Here is a 21,651-nt window from a genome sequence, read left to right on the forward strand (position 1 = left end):
GATGTGGACCTCCTTGAAAATCAACTACTTGTAGAATATATGGCCTTTGGAATAAATTCAGTCTTACTAAAAATGTATCTCTGACTTAATCACAGGACTTATGTGGGAAACCACATTATTACATATAATTGTATTCGTTTATCATTTAAGGAGGGTAGATTAATAGTTATCATATTATTTTTATTTTATATTTTTATCAATCATTTTTATACTCTTTGTTCAAACACTTAAAACATGCTTTGGGAAGATGTCAGGGTAATATATTATTTAAAATTGGGGGGTGTTGAATTTCCAGAGAGCTTACTGTGTGCCTTGGCAGCACCCCGAAATAAATACAGTATTTTCTCTTTGAAGAGCTTGTTTCTCATTTGTTCCATCCTGACAAAGCCATCTAGCAATGGAAGTAGTGGTGATGTCAATATATTGGGTACTGCCAATGGAACATATAGTACATGTAAGCCAAAAAGTACAGTAGCCTTCCAGATTAGGAGGGCATCCAGCACTGAGGGTTTTATCAGTAGTTTATGAAAACGTATAGTGAAGTTATAGAAGGAGAATCTTGGATAAAATCATACCTGCTAATAGGTTGACCTTGAACAGATACAGCATTTTATCTGTAGAAAGAGTCAGTCATCAGATACACTTCCCACAGTGTAAGTGGTCGGGTAATTGTAGACTAGGAACAAAAAGTAATTAAGTGGGTTTCCTGATGAAATGGAGAAGTGAATATACAGTATGTAGACTTATGGCTTTTCCAAAGTTTCTCTAACTGCTTCAGCCAGGCGAGTGAAATGATGTTATCCATCCACTGTCCAACAGTAATTATCAAATGCTTGTGGGATTCCATTTGTAAGAGGCTTGCAGTGATAATTATATTGTTATGTTCATTAGGAAAAGGACACATTAAACGCTTCTCATTTAATCTGGTGGAATTTAGAATCAACATCTTGACATTTGAAAAGTGCGAAAAGGAAAAGCTGCTTCAGAGGAGCTTAGATAAGGATACGTCACCTTGCATATTTAAAAGAGAAAAAAAGGTTTCGTGCAGTGAAAATGTCCCCTTTGTGAAACCCAGCTGTCTTTTACCTTTCAACTAGGTTTCTGTTATTCCAATGTAATGTCTGATTAGGCTAAGTGACATAAGCAATTCAAAAATCTGTTTTTTTAAACATCTTTTTAAACATTTTTATTTAATTTCCAAAATACAATGAACACAAAAAGCAAGGGAAGCTCGTTTGAAAGAAACGAAAGTACCTGACCATACTGTGACTGTTTTTGAACTAGAGAAATGTAATCCAACTCTTCTCCTTTTTCTAAGAACAGTTTCTGCAAATAAACATCAGCAAGAGCTATTTGAGAGCATCGCAGTTTCAATGCAACCTCTTAAAAGAGTTTTGTTTGCTGCAGTTAGATGCACCAGTTAAAGTCACTGTGCCTGGAGATTGTAGGTTAGGAAACTCTGTACACCTCTTAAGTAGTCACCAGTTTTTGAAGCTCCTGCTTCAAAATCAACCACTGAACAACTTAAATTCCTTTGGCTTTTTTGACATTAGAGGTTAAATTACTTGCTCTTGTTGTGCTCTTATCAGTGTAGTGTGTTTTTATTAGTTGAAGTCAGACTTGGCTAATTAATATTTTTTTCTTATAGCTGCCATGATCTTGTGGGAGTCCCATTAATGAATCATTTATAAATCTACCATATAGTTTATTAGGCTCTGCCTTTGGCACTGCATTTGGAAACTGCAAATGATTGCACAACTGTAAGAATGAACTTCTTATTTCCCTTTCTGATGATAAGTGCTTCACACAGAGAGGAATTTCAAGGATTGTGCTGCACTCTAATTTATTTTGAACATGTGACATATTGCGTAATCTTGCCATATGTTAAAGTAGGTCCAACTGTGCCATGTTACTTGAGACAAGCTGTAGTGTTTGTACAAGCTTAATCAACAGTGTGTGTTGCAGGGAGAGAACACAGCAACAATACAAAGTCATAAAAGCTAAATGAGACCATTTGACCTTATTCACACTATGACCTAGTACACCGATCAGAGTGAAAAGATGTTTTTTTTAACTGGTCAGATGGGTAGGGATGGCTATGAAATTCTGTTTAAATTCCCCAGCGTGCAGTGACTGTGCTAAAGGCTTGTCGCTTCTAAGTATTAAATAAATTGAATTAACAGATTCGATGGCAGGCCAATATTGGGATTTTCTCAGTTTTAATGTCATCATAACTTGATCACATGAAAAAGACACTACACAGCAGACATCAGAGTGATGCTCTTTACCGAGTTTTAAACATAATCCCTATCTCATGTGTGTGCTTTTTAATCTATAAATCTATAAACCCCTGTCTGGATAAATTTCCCAAATGTTGTCAGTGTTCAGGAGAGAAAGGAGAGTGGGCTATTTGCTGAAAAACAGCAGACACTCGCAAAAACACAGAGCAAAAAGACACAAAACCCCAAAAGGACTCAAAAGATTTAAAGGAGACCAACCTCCCCCTCCCATTCCAGAAAGCAAAAGCCACGCTCAAAAGACCCCCCTCCCCAAAAAATAAATTCAAAATTGAATGCCAGGATAGCAACCCTACCCTAGACTCCCTGAAATACACAATGCAGCTGTGTGGGCCTACCAGTTTTTCAAAATGTTGGCATGTCTGCAAACATGTCTTTGTTTGTCCTGTTCTGCTTCACAGCTGGCTCTACCCAAGTATTTGCAAGTAGCCTTTTTTGTTTAACGCATTGTTTCACGTAAAAACAAATGTTAGTGTGGTAAAATGTATGAGAACTGGCCTGGCAAAACAAGTCGCACATGTTTACAAGAAAGGACACAGTAACCAAGCATTGTATACTAGGAATGTCAAAGACAAACATATAATATTTCTTTATCAGTTTACTATTTCATGTACTGGTTCACTCATGTACTTCAGATTTGGAAAATACATAATGGTACAAGTCATATGTCAACCACTGCACACTGAGCCTTGAAGGCCAGAGGTGAAATGGTTAGTCAGTTTGACTTTGTAAAATAGCACCCGTAGCAATTTGTGGTGAACATACTAGAAAACAGTAGAAGTGGGGGAGGAATATAATGGGTGTAGCTGAGAATAGAAGGCCATGGTGCTTTAAGAGCACAGAAAAGCATCACTAGATACTGAATATCCAGACGTCGGCATCTTCATCTTGGGAAAGTGTTTGAGTCTCACAGCTCAGATCTGAAACAAGTGATTTGCAAATATATTACAAAAGTACTTTAATTGTCAATGCCTTCTGAGCTGTAACACACATCATTCACAGATAACAATGACAGAATAAAATATAAAATAAGAATGAGACGTTGCCTTGGAGGCACAATAATTATACTCCGCTCAGTGTAAGAAATGCATGTAGTCCTGAATTGTCTAAATAGCAGGAACCAATCGCTTTTATTGAAATGTATCTCAATTTCCTTGTTTAATCCAGAGGATGATTATGAATTCAAGAAAGATACAATAAATCAGCTGAAAGATGAGATGACATGTTTCAAATGTTGGGATTCACTCTTTATTACAAAGCAGTGAGGTTTGCTTTTAATTTAAGACTTTATTCTGTCCTCTCTTTTGTTTAGATGCTTCACTTACAAATTGTTCTATCTTTCTATTAAACAGTACTGTACATAGCATTGTTATAGCATAGTTATACGTGTAAGGCCCAAATTTATATTGCTATACTGTCGAGGAAGTGCTAAGCATTTCTTTGAAGGTATTTGGATTACTGGAAGGGAGGCATGGTGGAGCAATGGTTAGCATTGTGCCTCAGAGCACTGGGGCATTGGGTTCAATTCAGGACCTGCATGGAGTTTATATGTGGAGAAAATTGACTGTGTGTGTGTTTGTGTCTGTGCATGCCCTGCAATGGATTGGTGTCCACAAGTTGGATTAAGTGGTTAGAAAATGGATGGATGGGATTATGGGGTAGCCAGCTGCTATTACTCTGATATAGTAATTTTTAATACTCAGTAAGCAACCAGAGATACATATTCTGGTTCAGTAGAAATTACATGGTCATTTATGCACAGCACAATTATGTTAATAGTCTTATAAAAGAAAAAAAATGTTTTTTTTTGTGCCAGAAAGAAATTCTATAGTTTGGATACATTCATTTAATGTAATGATGTCTTCACATTCAGCTACAACAGGTTATGGGATTTGCACAAGAAATTTGTGATGTATGGTGGTTCTTCTTCATATAGCAACAGTTATTGTACTGTTTTCTCTGGCAGCGTATTAATGGTATAATACCCCAGTTTATAGCATTAATCCTGTGCAACCTTTAATTTCATAAAAGGCATTAAAGGGAACCAGAATTACTTTTATCTGTGTCATTGTTTATAAGTCAGAATGTCCTTTTTTTAATTAAAAGTCTCTGTATGCTTCTGTCTTTGCTTCTCCCCTTTTGAAATGTCAAAAGGACTATTTTCTGTACTTCATATTTAGTTTTCTGTTCTTTAAACATAATTTTAATAAAGAACACAGAAAAGCACTGCTGTAGCACAAGACTCAATTGCAAAACAAACCGTGGCTACATTTATCCACAATTCTAGCAATCGATCACAAAGACTTCAGTGGTGTTCCACATTTGTAGAAATTCATTAATTTCCAATTACTCTGATAGAGAATTCATTTTCCTCACTGTGTGCACAACACTCAAATTATAATTGTGAAATATGACTCTTATGTACAGCACCGTAAAGTACACTGTGGCTCATTGTATTTGATTTGTTCATGTAATAATGGGACAGCTATCACTCAGTAATCTATTGCTTAAATTAAATTACAGTATTATCTGACACATAAACATCTATAATATCTGTGAGTATGTTGTTTTAGAAGATATATATTTTGGGCCTTGTTCTGATTACATGATGTTACAGACTTATATACATAATAACATGATCTTTGCATAACAGGAAAGAAAATCCAGACATTTTATTTGAAACCAAGCCAGGTCAGCTAGCAAAATACCATAACCAAAATGTTTAACCTGCACTTGAAATGCGTTAATTGAGATTTGTAATGGACCTCTTTGCTAGCAGAGAAGGAAATGTTGAAGAATGGTGTCCTTCTTTGCTTTTATAGAATTTGTTTTCATTTAGTCATCTCACCAACAAATATCTCATTTCCCATGCCAGCCTGTTTACAGAGCTTGTCATCTCCCATTGATCGGAGAGGAAACAAAAGATTCTGTTTATGAATCTCATATTGATGGATTCATCTTTTTACCTCAAGCTGATTTCCAAGATTGTATCTGTTTTAATCCATTACTCTGATACATAGTGAAGGAAAGCAACAGGCAATGTGAAATATAGCAATTCAAATTGCTCAGCCTTAGGTCTGATTAACACTGGTTTATTGTCTGTCTCGCATACTAACCCCTCCATCCTAACTATACCACAGATAAGAGCATAGAAGAGTACAGGATTTAAGTTATTTTCAAAAGAAAGTCTGTGCCTAACCTGTGGCATGAAGATGTGAGGTCAAGAAATTAAACACAGTCTGTTCACTGTGTCAGAAATGAAGTGGGGAAAAATGTAACAAGACTTCTAACAAAAGTAGGCTACTGGCAAATCTACTTTAATAGCACTCTGATGGTTTCCATCTGAAATATACTGAAGTACTAGTGTGAGGTCATGTATGCCCTGTTCTTAATGGTTTATTTTCATAGCATGCATTCTGAATTAAACCAAAGGGCTAATGTAACAAAGAGAAAAAATACACCATTTCAGCCAATTAGAAGAGAATAATTTTTGGTGTGTGTTATTTTGTTTTTTGTGGAAAACCCTGATATTAAAAAAAAACATTAAAAGCCCACTTATGTGAATTTCACTTAATCCAAATTTATTTTTATATCTTTTTAATTATTATTTTTTTCCAAGCCATATTGAAAAACCCATTATGGTCAGGGAAGGCAATCAGTTCAGCAATACCAAATGGATAAACATAATTGCAACACATTTTCAAATATGACAGCAGCCCACATAATAATGTGGTCCCCAAATAGCTATTGACATTTCATCAATTGCAATTTGACATCATTTCCAAATGGTTTTGTGTGGTTTTTATGCTAAAATGTTGTATATTCATTCTGCATGTTGACCACTTCCTATAGTCAGCAGTAGCAGTGGTTGATGTGTGATTCTTGTAATTGCAATGTCATATGATTCAAGAAATCCTTTTCAAGAAATGGTTTGAGTTACGAAAGCCTACATACAGTAGAAAACAACTGTGGGCTGTGGGCCTCTTTCTGTCTCATTTGCTGTTGTTACAGTCACTGAATTTAGAATTGCGTGACTTTCTGAAAACGCTGGAGACATCTAGAGTTTAGATATTATTCCGAGAAAGAACTTCAGCATGTTGTCCAAAGAGTACATTACAACTGGCTCCTTTTTACCGTGGAAAATGTTCTTGAATCGTTGGCATCTACAAGAAACAAAATTCTGCTCAGCAACAAGAAATCTTAGTTTTTTTGTTCCCTTCTTTAAAAGAAGTGATGTAACCAAAGGCAGGTAAGTGCAAGAAAGCTCTCTCAACCCACTGAAGTCCACTTTAAGGAGCTGAGTAACCTTGTAGAGGCAATTGCTAGAGTCCAGATGAAAGAAACTATTTTGTTCATAAAAAACACTTGGCAGATCATCTAGTTAATAAGTAACAGGCAGTAGAACTTTAAATCGGTTTACCCACCTGACTATGTAACACCAAGATTTGGCACCTTTGTCCAGATTTAACTGGAAAATTATTTGCTAATCTGTTTAGTTATTTGGAGTAATTGGGTCTGGTGCCAGTGAAGGGGATTTCCTTCCACGTTGAAAGTCTCAGTTAGTAGTCCATTCCCAGCTCCGTGGTATAATTACTCTGACAGAGCTGTAGCCACAGGGCCTGTGAGCAGGGCTGCTTTTTAAACTGTAAATTATGAAGGATTAGCATTTATGAATTTTAAATCAGGAGTGTGGTAGGAGACACTAAAGCTGCTTAGTGATTGCAAACTGCAGCATTCAAGCACAGGGCTGTAACCCTTTGCATCCCAGACTGATTCATATACATTATATGTTTGTGTATATACATATGCATTTATACTGTATATTGTGCATAAACCTCAGATATGCGGGTGTATGCCGAGAGAGAGCACGTACCATAATTAACCAAAGTTTGCATAAAGAAACATTCTGTGGCATTCTAATAAAATCAGACGTATACTTTTGTTCAAGGTAAGAATTAACAGAAAAGATTTTTGATTAAGATCACCTAAGTTGTGGATATGTTTCTATCTTGGTCAGCCATTTTAAATCTAAAATTATAATAAAAAGACAACAATAATCATTTGTTCAATATCCTCTGGGGAGATCAAGAGCTCCGTCTTACATTTTTTGCTTTGCAAATCCCACATTGTCTTGAGACCTCCTCCAAACCTCCTTGTAAGGTTCAGCCTCACAGCTGACTTTGTGTATTAACACCTTGTCTATATCCATGTTGGACATGCATTACAGCACATTTGTATCACACCTCTCATGTGACATATGTCACTATTTCTTGCACACAATAATGGCTGGGTGGCAGTACTGTTTAAACTTGCTGTTCAACTCTGGTAGAGAATTTGCTTCTCTTATCTTTCTTCAGAGAGTTTATATTCTTATATTTAATGTTCTTGATGCTATAGTTTAATTCACTAATAAAAGTTAAATAACACACCTCCGAATGGCTTTGTCATTATGATTAAATAAGAGATCTTTCTAGTACAAAAAAGAGCTGTTCCGTTTTACAAAATACATCATGCACACTAAAAATGTGTAATAATATTTCTAATAGCTGAAATCTGAAAAGAACAGTACCGGGCCATTGAAATGTAATTTAATTTTCTATTTAAATCACAAGCACTGATATAGTATATATAGTATAATTAAACTTTCTTGAAAAAATCTGCATATCATTAGTTTTGAAAAGGATGAAATCTAAGGAGAGCATGCTCTACATCTTAAAAAGGTACAATAATGTCGTGCAAGATTTTTAGTGACTTGTTCAACAGAACAGCGGTAATGCGCAAGTGCTCACCCTATTGAGTAAATCTCATGGGATTGACAGAAGGTCCAGTCAGGATGAAGTGAGCTTCCATCTCCTACCAGGGTCCGTAGACAGGAGCCTCATCCAAACATCTTGAGTTTTAATGATATAAACCACTCCTGAGTCATATCCCTGAGAGCCCTGGGCATACTCCATCGATTCCACACAGAGAACATGCTACAGGTTTATCTCTGCCTAGATTTACTGCCGATGCTTGTCTAGCCCATTCCTTTAAGTACAGTGAAGGTCATCAAATCTTCTTTTTCCGGCTTTGTCTTGATGGTCAGTGCGAGGATGATTCCACACAAAACAGGGAAAAAAATGTTGAGAGCGAAAATAAATTGGAAGTACCCCCTGATACACATATGAAAAAAGCAGAAGAAGACAGAACATTCTTATTAAATCTCTTGTGTTTGTATCACAGTCTAGGCCCCTTCTTTAGGCCCTTCATGTACACTCTGAAGCATAAATGGACACATCTTATTGATTTTCTTTCAAGCCGGATTGCATCGATTTCTGTGAATATGGCAGACAAATCCGGCTCGCTTTTTCCACTGGGAGTGCAAAAGGAGGCAGACGAGGAGCCAGGGATAGTCTTCTCACAGCAGGAATGCCATAGTCATTACACAAATCTAGGCCTAACTGCCTGCAATCTCGATTCCCCCTCTTCTGTCCGGTCCCTTCCCCTGAATTAAACTGAGAGCTTTTTAATTATTTATCAATAGCATTGCTGGTACTGGATCAATCAGTGTGAATGGTTTTTAAAGATAATGAGATCAGACCTCAGTCAATAGACTCGCCGATATTGATTCTAATCTTAACCATTTAAACGTTAGTTTTAAAACCCAATTATTTTTATTTGGTAGGATGATAGTGACAGCAATGAAATGATTTCAGAGGGGGGTGAGGCAGTCTAGGGAGGTTTATGAGTTTTCTGCAGAGGGCAGTGACTAAATGTGGAAACACATCTGGGTCTGAAACAAAGCTGGATCACACTGGTAGGAGGTCAGCTCATCCCGCAACTTTAATCAGCTTTCTGTACTAGAGCTCTATAAGCTTCTGTCTTCTGGTGGCACCTTCATTTCATCCTACTGAAAATGAGACCTTTTCATGTAAGGAGTGCACCCTATAATGGCACTTGTGTGAGGTGGCAGTGTTAACTGTGTTTTGATAACATTTTTACAAATAGTTGTACAAGATGATTTCCATTACTGTGAAGTTCCTCTTTAGGATAGACCGAGGCCTGGTCATTCTAATATTGAGTTAAAACCCGAAAGTTAAATTTAATGTTGCATAAAACTGGGAAACCTGTAGTTCCTTATCACTTTTCTTAAGTTTGGTTTTGAGAAGATCCTTTGTTTCCAGGTATGGTTAGGTGGCAGGAAGTCCAACAGATAATGTGGAAATAACACCTGAGAATCACTAATAGCATACAGTATAAGAAGATGTGCAGTAAAAAAGTTATTTAACGAAAAGCAATGTAAAAAGCACTTAATGTAGTGATCCTACATTACAATTATGGTAGATGACATGCGCTCTATAATAAAATGTTAATTCAATTTAATAAAACCAAAATATTAAAAGTTGACTGTACGTTTATGATGAATTATTTTTCTGAGAAGGACAAGCCAGGATGAAGTCGACAGTGAATTTCTTTTTAACTTCATCTTTCCCGGTGGTTGTGGAATTGGATTAAAGGGACTTATTTGTATTGGGTATTGAACACCACAAAATAAATTCTCACCTATTCAAATTCAAATCAGATCAAGGTGCTGGGGATAATCCTATTCAAACCAATATGATGGCCCAAACACATGGATTATAAATAAATAAATTTCTTGTAACAACATTTCAAGATGTATACACTTATGACAGGAAAATACCAGTGTATGGTTTTAAAACCTTTCAGATGTATCATGGAACACGTTTGTTTTTTTTAAAAAAAAGAGCATTAACAGCTTTTTTACGTGCTCATCATACATTTCAAGCAGAAAGTCCAATCAGCATATCAGGGTCTTAGTGAAACACCTCCGACAGCAAGACACTTTTATTTGGGGGGAGTCTGTATAATTGTCTGTTTTGACGAAGTCTTTGTCAAAAGAGTCTCTTGATGTTTCAGCAACATGAGCATTTCATATTTATTAATCCTATAAAATACCTTATTTCAAAGCAGCGTTTATCTAAGCCCTGAAATGACAATTTCAGCTTTAAGAAGCGTTCTGAACATTTTGAGAGACTACTGAAGCCAAGTAAGAAGTCTTTTACCCCATTTTTCAAATTTCATTGGACTTAGAGGAAAGTTGTAGCCCTAATGAGAGCATCCTCTAGGTTTTAGATTAAAAAGCTACCCAGGATTTTGTGTACATTTGTTTCAGACTTTGCATTATGAACAGTTGGCTCTTCATTGAAGGCAATTGAAAAGCAATTCAAGATGAGTCTAAATAGCTGCGGACATGAACATCGGCCGTCGTATTGGAACGACTTATGGCTGACGTCTTTAGGCTTTAGAAACAAAATAAAAACAAAAGCTCAAGTGAATTGGGACATGGCTAGATCCCCAATTCAATAGCTGCAGCTATGGGTATAAGCAGTCGTATCTGTGAGGATATTTGTAATTTTAAAATGCAAATTTCTTTTAGAATTTTGGTTGGCACCTGCTTGAAATGTTGCATTGTGGGTAATGTGGTGGAAAAGGGCCAGTCACAGCCAAGCGATAACAACAGGAGGACAGCTTGGCTAGGGGAAGTAACAATAACAAAGAAACAGTAACATTTATGTATGAAAGCCATACTACAGCTGTAAACCTTTGTTAAGGAAACAACCTGTGTCTAACTCTGTATGATCTATAGCCCTTTACTTTGTTAGTTTGTGTTTTAGGCTTTCATTTTCAAATCCATTTTAAAGAACTATAGTACTGTAGATACAGTTCCCATATGAACGTTTTAAAGATAAATAAGCATCATTGCGAGCGTCAAGGTTGCATTGTGAGAGAGGGAATGTAAAAAAATATAGTGGTAGTTGGAAATGAGATGAGGTCATATGGCCCATGAAGTTCGTTTTTCAGTACCTAATAAGAACATGGGTCTGTTAACGAACGAGAGGAGGAAAAAGGTAAGAGCAATAAAAATAATCCTTTTCTACCGTTTAATGAAACCGCTTCGGTTTGTACAAGAAAGGGAAGGAAGCTGATCCTTATGGTCCAGACATCCCCTCTTCGATCACAGGCCTTCCCGTTAGCTGTATGTGGCCAAGTTTCAGTTAGAAGACGAGCACATCTTGGATTAGATGGACTTCAGTCAGCCAGAGGTTTCACAATCATCTCTGACTGCAATCATATCAGAGCAATGTTTCAGTAGGTCATCCTCTCCCTGCATTACAGTTGTGGGATCAGTAAAGCAGAGTGGCTTGGTACAAAGTAGCCAGGACAAAGTACCTTGCTCAAGCATAGAACAGCATTATACGCTGTTATATTGAACTCGCTATCCTCCCTATAGGAGTCCGGAGCCATAACAACAACTTTACTTTGAGAGCTTAATTTATTAAGAGACAATAGAGAGAGATGCCTTTTTTTTAAAAAGGCATCATATGAGAACTCGACATTGAGATGTCATTTCTTTAAAGTTTCTGTCTTCAAGTAATTCTCCAATTAGTCAAATATAAATGATTTTAAAAGTTGTATTGAGAACAGTGCCATTTATTGAAGAAAATGTTGCCTTTCACCTTGTTGCTATGATATTTGGTATTTTTCTGTTCTTAGAAGAAGACCACTATACTGTAAGTAATATAAAAACTGCACCATGTTGCTCATTACTTTATTATTATATATTCTCTGTAGCATGTGTTCAAATGTTGCATGGCTCCATGCTGGGACTTTGTTTTGCATCACAGACCTTATTAAATTTTTTAAAAGAACATTTCAGCTCTTATTTCTTTAAACAACATATCTATAAACACAAGGCAACATTGTTAAGGGATTTAAAAAACATGGTCCCATTGATCATTAATTCGGCATCCTTAAGATACTTTCAGTAAATACGGATCTTCGCTTGAAACAATAATCTCAGGTCTCATGACATCTCAAAGTAAATGCATTTTATTTTATTTTCCCCTACTCATTTGGTTTCCTTTTTCTTTTTGTTTCACTGTGTAATTTCAAGAAAACAGGTCTGGCTATTAATCAAACAGTACATGCTGGATTCCGTGACTTGCCTGTGACAGTAGGATCAAAGCAATGAAGGATTCCTTGGTGAGAATTAGAATCCCAGTATACAACAGGCGCACTGCATCTGGGTTGGTTAACTCCAAATAAGCTGCAGCAGAGACTAAAGGAGGGCAAAGTGGCAAAGAGGATACTACAGCCTCAATTCTCCAGGGGCCTTTCTGACACCTTGTTCCATCTCTCAGTGTGAAGTGTGGAACACACATAATCAAAACCCACACACAAAAAAGTAAGGTTGTAATGGGTGACCTTTTTACAAAGCAGCATACATGCATTTTTATGGCATCACATAAATAGCGTAGCTACATAACAATTAAGGTAACCTTTGTGTTTGCATAAGAAGTGATTTCTCCAAGAACTGAAATTACATGAATGATAAATTATTTTTTGTAGGAGGGAGAATAAAGAGAGGGAGAGAAGGGGGGGAGCTACCAATTGTGAGTCCCAGTTATAATGCCTTGTTAAAAAGATTTGGAAAAACTAACCAAAAGTAGACATCTTTTTTTCTTTTCTTTTTTTTTTAAAAGAGGTAGACAAGGCTCAGTGGGATTTATTAATGTGCATCCCGGTGTTAGTCTTACTTTTACAATACGATTGCCTGGGTTAGCACGCATTTTGAAATTACATCTAATTGGACAATTACTCACACTGAAAAACCTTCAGCAATAAGCCACTGAGGCCCTTAATAAACACCTTGTCTTCTCAATAAAAACAAGGAAGTCATTTACCTGACCCAAGAGGCACAATTTTTATCTTTGGTAAATTTATTTTCAAAATAATTGCATACACTGTGAATAACAATATTTTAAAAAAAGGTAGGTTTTCCAAGAAGAATAATACATGCCTGCCTGCCCCTTGCACTACAGACCAGTCTCATTGGGAAAGTGCTCATTTGTTCCAAAGATAACTGCTTAAAACAAACTATAATATAAATGCTGTCATTGCATAATGAAATAATTACTGCTTTGCCTTATTTTCAGCTTCCTATATTGTACTAGATATTTTTATTCTTATGTGTACACAGTGCTGGCAGAAAGGTATTTTCTAATACTTGGCTGAAGTGTAGTCAATAAAATGAAATTTTGTGGGTAACAGTATATAACAGTGCAATCTGATGTTTTTTGTAACCAGAGCAAGTTAATGAAATACAAATTGTGCGTTGCTATAACATTACTACTTTGCATTACCTTGGGTGATATTCACAAGCCAATGTAAGGACGAAATGTCCATGATGATGAATTTTTACTGTGGCTGAGAACAGCACAAGGTAGTCAAGAGAGGCTTCGGCTTGGACAGGTAGGCCTCTCTCACTGAGCATATAATACATATGTCCTTTAAACAAAATTCTCTCCCCTGCATTGGCAGATATGGATTCTGTACAGCAGAATTCTATCAGATACTGATAGCGAAGTCAGCTCTCCTCTGGAGTATTCTTTAACTCAGAACATATTGTTTCTCATTTTTCATGATTTGCTGTACCTAAGGGTCTTTCAATCTCAGCCTGGCATGATTCTAAAAGCAGTTCCCCCAGCACAGCTTGCCTCCTTGTCTTATATTGGCCAAGGCGGTATCACAGGCATTGTGACTCCTTTCTGTTTTGATCTTGTGGATACAGTACCATTCCGTTCTTGTTTTTTTTTTCTGTCCAACTTTTACTTTCTGATCTGCCCCAGGTTGCATATTTTCAGTTTTGCTCTTCAGAAATAAAACCTCTTAACCTCACACGTCCGAAGATCAGAACATTTCTGATCGCTGTACCCTTGTTAAAAAAATCTTCACGAGTGGAGTCGTATGTAAATCGAAGAAACATACTGTACAGCATTTTACCTGGTAAGCGTTAGAAATAAGACATACTGACTATAGCACAAATGTTACTCCAAATAGGCTTCTTACTTTTGCTCTGTCACAGCATTTTTTTTGTGGAACTGACCTTTCATGTTGTTGTGAGCAAGACAGGACAGTGAGCAACTGGTTCCCCTTAAAAGTGAGTGATATTGACCACACCTAGGTGCTTGTGTGCAAAATTAGAATGGAGCCTCAGTACATAAAGGAGTGTGATTAAAGGAATGACAGTAGAAAGTCATGGACCTTTGAATAAGCACGTAATTGGGTTGAACAGTGAGGAGGCGGTGGTGCCATCTGTAATCTCCATTGATGAACACTTCAGCAATGCCCAGCACGTACTGGTAGAATGTGAATTTGACCCCAATGTGCTATACTCCAGAAATGATAATCCAGTTTAGAGGCCCAAACTACTTCATTATGGGGATCTCTTAAAAAACAGACAGAACATTATTTGGGAGCAGATAGATTCAATAAGTTTTCACCCTGTTGAGGACTGATAAATGTTCTGTTTGTAGAAGAAGAACAATAAGCCAAGAACAGGAGCTTGTGTGACTGCTTCCTTTCCCTTGAGTATCTTAAACAATTGGCAACAAAGGCCTAGTTTCAAGTAGTGAAGTGAAATCTCATCACACAAGGACATTTGTCCAATAATTTGTAGGACAGTCTTTAATGACGGCAACTGTGAAGCAGGCATGCATCCCCTCACATGAGATTCCAGCTGATTTACGTTTAATGAGCACCAGTAGAGTGCTATTGATTTGGATCTATATTTGACAGGATACTTTCAAATTATGCATTAAGTGGATAAGCACATTTTACCTGGTGAAGCATTTCAAAAGAATGAAAAAAACATTTACCAGGTATGCTTGTCTCATTTGTAGTGTGGCTTGAGTTATGGGTATTCTATTGGGACTGTTTTCTCTTTTGGGAGACCATGTGTTTTTTTTCTTCTTTATTTTCTATTTGCACTATGTTGTGAAAATAATAAGTGTGCTTTATCATTATTTCCCTTGCCTGAATGAGCTGGCAGCATGTGCAGAACTGTTTCCAAAGCTTTTTCTTTTTAATTATCCTTTGCCTTCAAAGTGAAAGATGAGATTTCATAATGAACGTAACATTTTGCATTTTCTCTTGTTTTGCAAGTGTTTAGTACATGTGGGGCAAAGAATTTTCATGTTTAGAACAGAAAATTATCAAATTGCCACATTAGAAGCCTAAGGATTTAATGTACTTGAGAAGTTGTAGTGTCTTATACAGTAATGTGTGTATCCATTCATACACAAGCTCATCATTTAGTAGGCTTACCAATAAGTATATCAGGCTGTTATTTTCACATCAGTTCTTTGACTATGAAACATAGATACTCTGCTGATGCCACATAAATCACTGTTCAAAACCCACCTGCAACATCAGGTGTCAGGGCAAAACCCCCCAAAAGTTCTTGAGAGTATGTTTATCAGGGCTCAGTGTCTGTGCGTTGGACATGTGATTCAGATGGTGGATGCCTGCCTGCCAAACGTGGTCCTCAGGCAGATAAGCTCAGGAAGTCTCACCACTGGATGGCATATGTCCAGACAGAAAGAAGGGCAGCCTTACAGCATGTAGGATCAGCCTCACAACATGGGTATAAAAACATGGAGAACACTTAACAAAATGGAGTAGTCTGCGGCACAGAGCAGTTTCCACATTTGGATCTGATCTTTGAAAGACAAGTGAGCAGCTGTAAAGCCACTGTGTCCTTTACCACTGAGATGAATATGAGACGTTTCGAACCAAGAAAATGAATTGCTGAGCATCTTTTAAAGTGATAGGGAATCCAAAATCTCTTAATCTGTTTAGGTAATAGCCTGACTAATAATATTTTAAACTGTTTGGTGTTGCCTGTGCTAAGAACAATACGTTTTAGAAGATTATTGAATAATCTTTTCACTATAGTGCTTTAGCAGGTTACAGCTGCTGTCAGATTAAAGGTGACAGGATCAAGGAATGGTTTTGTATGTGTTATGGTCCATTCATATCCTGAGTAACAATAATTTATATGTGTATTGTATAGTTCTTCTAGTTCTATTTAGAATTCATTTATCAATTATTAATTTAAATACAGTTTTACAGTGACCATTATTTTTCCCAACAATCTAAATTACACATTTAGAGAAAAATAAAGAGGTACATTTTCTGAATAAATGGTGTAAATGTTGATTTAGTGCTACAATGGTTGATTCTTCAGTTCACGTTTCCTGCCATGAGGCCTTAGTGTCAAGTAGCCTTTGCACAGCTTTTATGCTATACACCACTTCCTACTATAGTAGGGATGATTAACTGTTATGCTGTGTTTATAAAACAGACACCGTAACATAGGTGAGTAATTGCTTAGGACTAAAATAATGTTTGTGCACCTTTTAATGTAACAAACAATACATCAAATTCTGTCACTGTCAAACTTTGTGACTTTCATTTTTTCATATCCTGTGATATTATTGTGTTCCAGTGCATGTTTGAAAAGGCTTCCAGGGCATTCAGGTTATTACTTCAGCCCTCTCTCCGATGGTGGACTGGCTGGGGATTTCCTCTTTTACCAGCTGTGGGAGGGGAGAGGATTGAGGTAATAACCTGAAACTGCCCGACAGCTACTTCAAAAAGAGCTCACTTTCTCACTCACACTGACTATACCTACAGTATACCTGGCAATATTCATTCATCTGTCTGTACTGTATGTGCCTATCTGTCTGTCGAGCTATGTACCTTAAATGTGTCTTCTAGGTGGAATTGGAGAACTTGCTTAATGATCTTTGATTACTGTACATGCCCATGTATCATCTTAACAGACAGTTGGTTCAGTGATAATTCCCTCAAATAATCTATCATATTCCTGATACAGCAGTAATGCTGATTGAATATACAGTGGCAAAACTACTTATGATTTCGAACACACCAAACCTAAAAAAAACCCCACGATTCTACAGTTTGAAGAAGATGAAAGCTACAGATAATTTCATGGTGTCACAAGTGTAAGTCTTCACAAACCATTTCATGAGTTTCATGAGAACTTGTCAGCTTCATATGCCTTAATCTGAACAGACCCTACAGCACAGGACTAAAAATCTACAGAATGAAGAAAGGCTTGGTATGTTTCAATTGTTCCTGCCTCTGTGTTTTACAGTATTGATAGTCATCAAAACAGCTTGAGAATCGAGCAATAAAAAGAAATCAAGGCTCGTGCTGCATTAAAAGTTTTGGTGCGGGAGAATGTTTTTGACATGCTTTAATAAATTTCTTTTGGTTGGGTGCTTTTTTGTGGCAACAAATTGATAACGGCATGATGTCTGAAGGAGCAAAGCCATATATTACCTTGTTTCTTGCTTTAAGGATATTCAACTAGATTTGCCAGCAGCTGCATCAGCCATGGCCTCTGGCATCGCCTTCTGCTTTAGGTTCAGGGCTGTTACAATCATCCCAATGGAAATAGGTGCATAATCTAGATATCTATACTACCGAACACCCTGTGTACACAACACCGAATTTATGCCACAGGTTTTCTCAAATTAGAGGGCCTAGAATAGAGCAGCTGAGGGAGAAAAAAAATTCCAAATATGTCTTTTGCTTTGATCATCTTTAAAAGCTTTCTCCTTAATAGTATGCTGTGGGAAACAAAATTAAAAATTCCTGCTTGATTATATATTTTTTTTGAAGTGAGTGTAACAAATGTTTTCATAATCCTCGTTGAGTTAAAGTCTGTTTTGCCCACAAACCAGCTGACAGTTTTCTAATGCAGTTACATTAAAGTGCTTTTCCAGAGTGTGTGATGCAGTTTTAACTAGGTCCTCGGGGGCATTGTTAGTTATCATTGCCTACCGCTGCAGAGAGCCATAGCCTGGTAAAAGCAATTTCAGCTTTCCTCCCAATCAGCAGCACTACATGAGAGCTGGCTGCAGAGAACAAACGGCCGCGAAGCATTTCCGCTCGCTTCTCCCTGCTGATGATTTTATCTGCTTCTCCTTTGCTCAGTCAGGACGATCAGAGAAAATGGCCTTGGACAGCCAGAGATGTGCTGCAGCTGTGCCAGGCACGTCACACGGTTAGGTTCGCAAATTAGCCAGGCAGAGTGAGCTTAAACTCCACTTGATAAATGAAACTTCAGTGGTTTGTGTGTGCGCGAGGGTGTTCCCTTTCAGAAACACATGTGCAGGAGGGTTAAGCGCTTCAGGAATTGTGCCGTGTGTTTTGCAATATGCCGTGACTCAAAACAAAGGTCCGCACACGTTCAGTGTGAAGCGGTGACACTTTGCACCAATTCAGATATGAGGGATTTGCGAACAGCCTGCTGAGAACTTAAGAGAGCATCTCTCTAGTGTAAAAAAATGGAGAAGAGCTGAGATGTATGTAGAGAAAAAATTACAAGAGACCTTGTAATATTAAATATTGCAGATTCTTATATAGAGTATCTAATATATGCTAAAAGCATAATAAATTGCACATTGGTTAAGCTTGAATATTTTTAAGTTATAGCTGTCTGCTGCAATACAACTTTTATTCCAGTGATGTGATGGGAGGGATGGAGAGATATTTGGGATCATTCTATATCGAAACAGTTGGTAATTTAATTCTATTTGCACTTGGATGAATTAATGATGCACTAATTAAGAGTTCAAATGCAACAACACTTTCCTTTTCATCTGATATAAAGTTGTACATTTCATCTTTATGCTTCTGGGCTTTTGCAAATGTACCTGGTAGCATTACCTTTTAAAATGCTTTCAAAAAACAACTTAAAACCAGTTTAATATGCATGACGTCTCCAGGGAAACCCACTGATGACAATCCATTTTTTCTCCATTTCTCAAAAATAAAAACCATGTTAAGTTAAATGCACTTATTAAAATTGCATGCACAAATATTTGAAATAGAAAGGCATTGCAACTTGTTTGTATGAAAGAATTCTTACGAAATTAAAACAACCTTAAATTCCAATTAAAAAGTGAAAAAACTAATTTTAGACAAATCAAGATTTTATCATTTAATGTGCAAAACAATAATTTGGGTTTGCAAAAATACAATAAAATTAATACAGTAAAATCAAACTTACTTCACCGAGGTGAGAATACAAAAATACAATTGCTTGATGAACATGTTCTCCCACACAGTACTTAAAAATTAAGATCTGGCTTTGAGGAATTCATATGAGTTCAGTTTTTCCTATTGTTTCAAAAATTAATTTTACGTTGTACCAAGTAGCTCTCATATGGCTAATAGACATCTGAAAATGGGACTGCAATGCATGCAACTCACAAAATGCTTACCCAGCTGAGATAAAACTTAGCACCTGTTCATTAACATAAAGTCATACACCTAACATTCCCATATGGTGAAGTGTTAACCTTCACAATTCATTAGAGATGGTGGATGTTTTAAGGGTATGGAGGACTTAACAGTTATCTTTTGGGGGTTTTGTCCCCTTGATGATGTTTTATGAAGTATTACAACTATTGAGGCAAAATATTTGCCAAAGCAATTTGGAAACATGCTTTGTTTACATTTCTTAAGATTTTTATCTTGTGGTTTTTAAGTGTATATTTTCTAATTCTATATACAGTATTACTTTTATTTTCCTTTTTATGCACATCATGGAAAAATACCCTACAGCGGAAATGCACTTTATAGAGGCCTTTACACAGTTCTTATCAGTGTTTTAGGTATTTAAGATTAAGGATTTTAAATCCCTGCTTGCAGTACTGTACATGATCATTTTTCTGGAAAGTTTATCTTCATAGCCAATTAAATGAGATGTTATAATTGGTAAATTTGCTATACTCGACTGTTTATGCCTCTGATTAAACGTCTGAAAAGAATCTCTTTTTTGTCACTTTCAGGTCACAGCTGAGGTTGTGGTAGGTGATGATTAAGATAAACTGTATTGTAGTACTGAGGTAAGTGACCTGCCGTTTGGTGCAGATAAGACTTAAATTAATCCAAGCTGAATTGCTGTAATGAAAAATAAAGATAATTACTAAATCACTAGGCTACATTGCTTTGATAGATTTTTTGTTATTCTGTGTTATTGCTGCAAGGAATAAGAAATTAAATGGATTAAATCTGAGCCTTTTCAGATGGATTACAACTGCTTTTAAATAACTGTTAAGCAATTTCATCGGCTTCATGTTTCAAGAAGTAACCGACAGCATCTGGGAAATTCAAATTGAATGCATTTTCTTAATTTTAATAAAGCTGCCTCTTGCATTGGGCCTGAAAGATGGGGATATGGGTTTTAATTTATGCCAGGAAATGGCCAAACAATTAGACATTTGATGATTATCTTCTCCCAGATTTTGAAAGAGCTCAAGGGCTTAGGGGTTATACAAGAAAAACACATTTATTCAGAACATTATGAACTTCACAACAGCCACACGACATGTATTGGGGAAATATTCTGGAAGAAGGGAGGCTTTTGGTTAAAGGGGTACATAAGGAAAAGCAACGAGAGCAATGTGATGTGAAATTTCATGCTCTGTTATCATCAAGCCTTCATCGTGCTTCAGTATTTGTTCTGAGATTGCAAGTAACTGGTGTGCCAAGTGCCCAGGGCCTCAGTGCAGTTCTTTCTATTCTGGCTTAGAGAAAACAAGGCTCATGCCAGAGCTTTGCTCCATATACATTCGTTATTGTTTCCATTAGGGTAAACATTTTATTTCCTCATTCTCCATTTACGTATGTTAAGCCTATTCCAGCCATAAAGTGTAAAATACAGTATGTCCCTTTTTTGTAATAGCTTCTTTTTAAGTAAAAATCTTTCACGTTTTTCTGTTTGGATGTATATTAAACTTTTATTGCATTTCTTCATTATTCTTTACCACTTAATCCACAGTAATTGTTTGGTACCATTACTTGAGTATCAACACACAATGGAGTTGCCTATTGATGAGCTTTCAGCTATGCACAATTCCCAGTGGAAGACACTGAAAGTGGATTGTGTTTATAGTCTGGTGGTTGTGTCAGTTTATGTAGCAGTTAGAAAATTTCAAGCAGTCCTTCTAAAATAAATTATTGCTATAAATATATCAACTATTATGCAAATAATGGATACACCTGGGTCTCTACTTGGCAGAATTATTTTCCTACGTAAGCAAATTCAAAATACAGGAGTATCCATTTTTGATTCCTTAATGATTTAAGGTGTTACTGGACCTACAGTAATCACATGTATAGTATATAGGAAATTCATGCAATTTTGTATTCAGACTATAGCAAAAACATTTTTGTCTAACTTCAGTGCTGAAACACTGAAATAGTTTGGTTCTTGGGTTCATTCAGTACTTACTCAGCTTGATGCTAATAAAGCCTTTTAGTAAACTATTTCCTGGAACATGCTGTGTAGTTAGTCACAAAAAGCAATTTGGCCCACTTTAAACATTTTCCAATTTAGTCTGAAATTTTGCATTTGAAAAGTTCAAAGCATGTCTTTCAACAGAAGCATGAGGTGTCAAAAACAACATATTAT

The 21,651-nt window shown here is 36.6% G+C and overlaps 1 long non-coding RNA gene across 1 annotated transcript in view; it reads left to right on the plus strand.

The window, feature by feature from the left end:
- The window catches only part of LOC148645556 (uncharacterized), a 128,675-nt gene extending 108,561 nt beyond the window's left edge, over positions 1 to 20,114 (plus strand). Inside the window, exon 5 of the long non-coding RNA XR_015928211.1 lies at positions 20,027 to 20,114. This is a non-coding gene — a long non-coding RNA (uncharacterized LOC148645556). The remainder of the gene's footprint in view (positions 1 to 20,026) is intronic.
- The last annotated feature ends 1,537 nt before the right edge of the window (positions 20,115 to 21,651 follow it).

This window comes from Lepisosteus platostomus, chromosome 18 (genome assembly GCF_059453375.1).
Source record: "Lepisosteus platostomus isolate fLepPlt1 chromosome 18, fLepPlt1.hap1, whole genome shotgun sequence".
Taxonomy (NCBI): domain Eukaryota; kingdom Metazoa; phylum Chordata; class Actinopteri; order Semionotiformes; family Lepisosteidae; genus Lepisosteus; species Lepisosteus platostomus.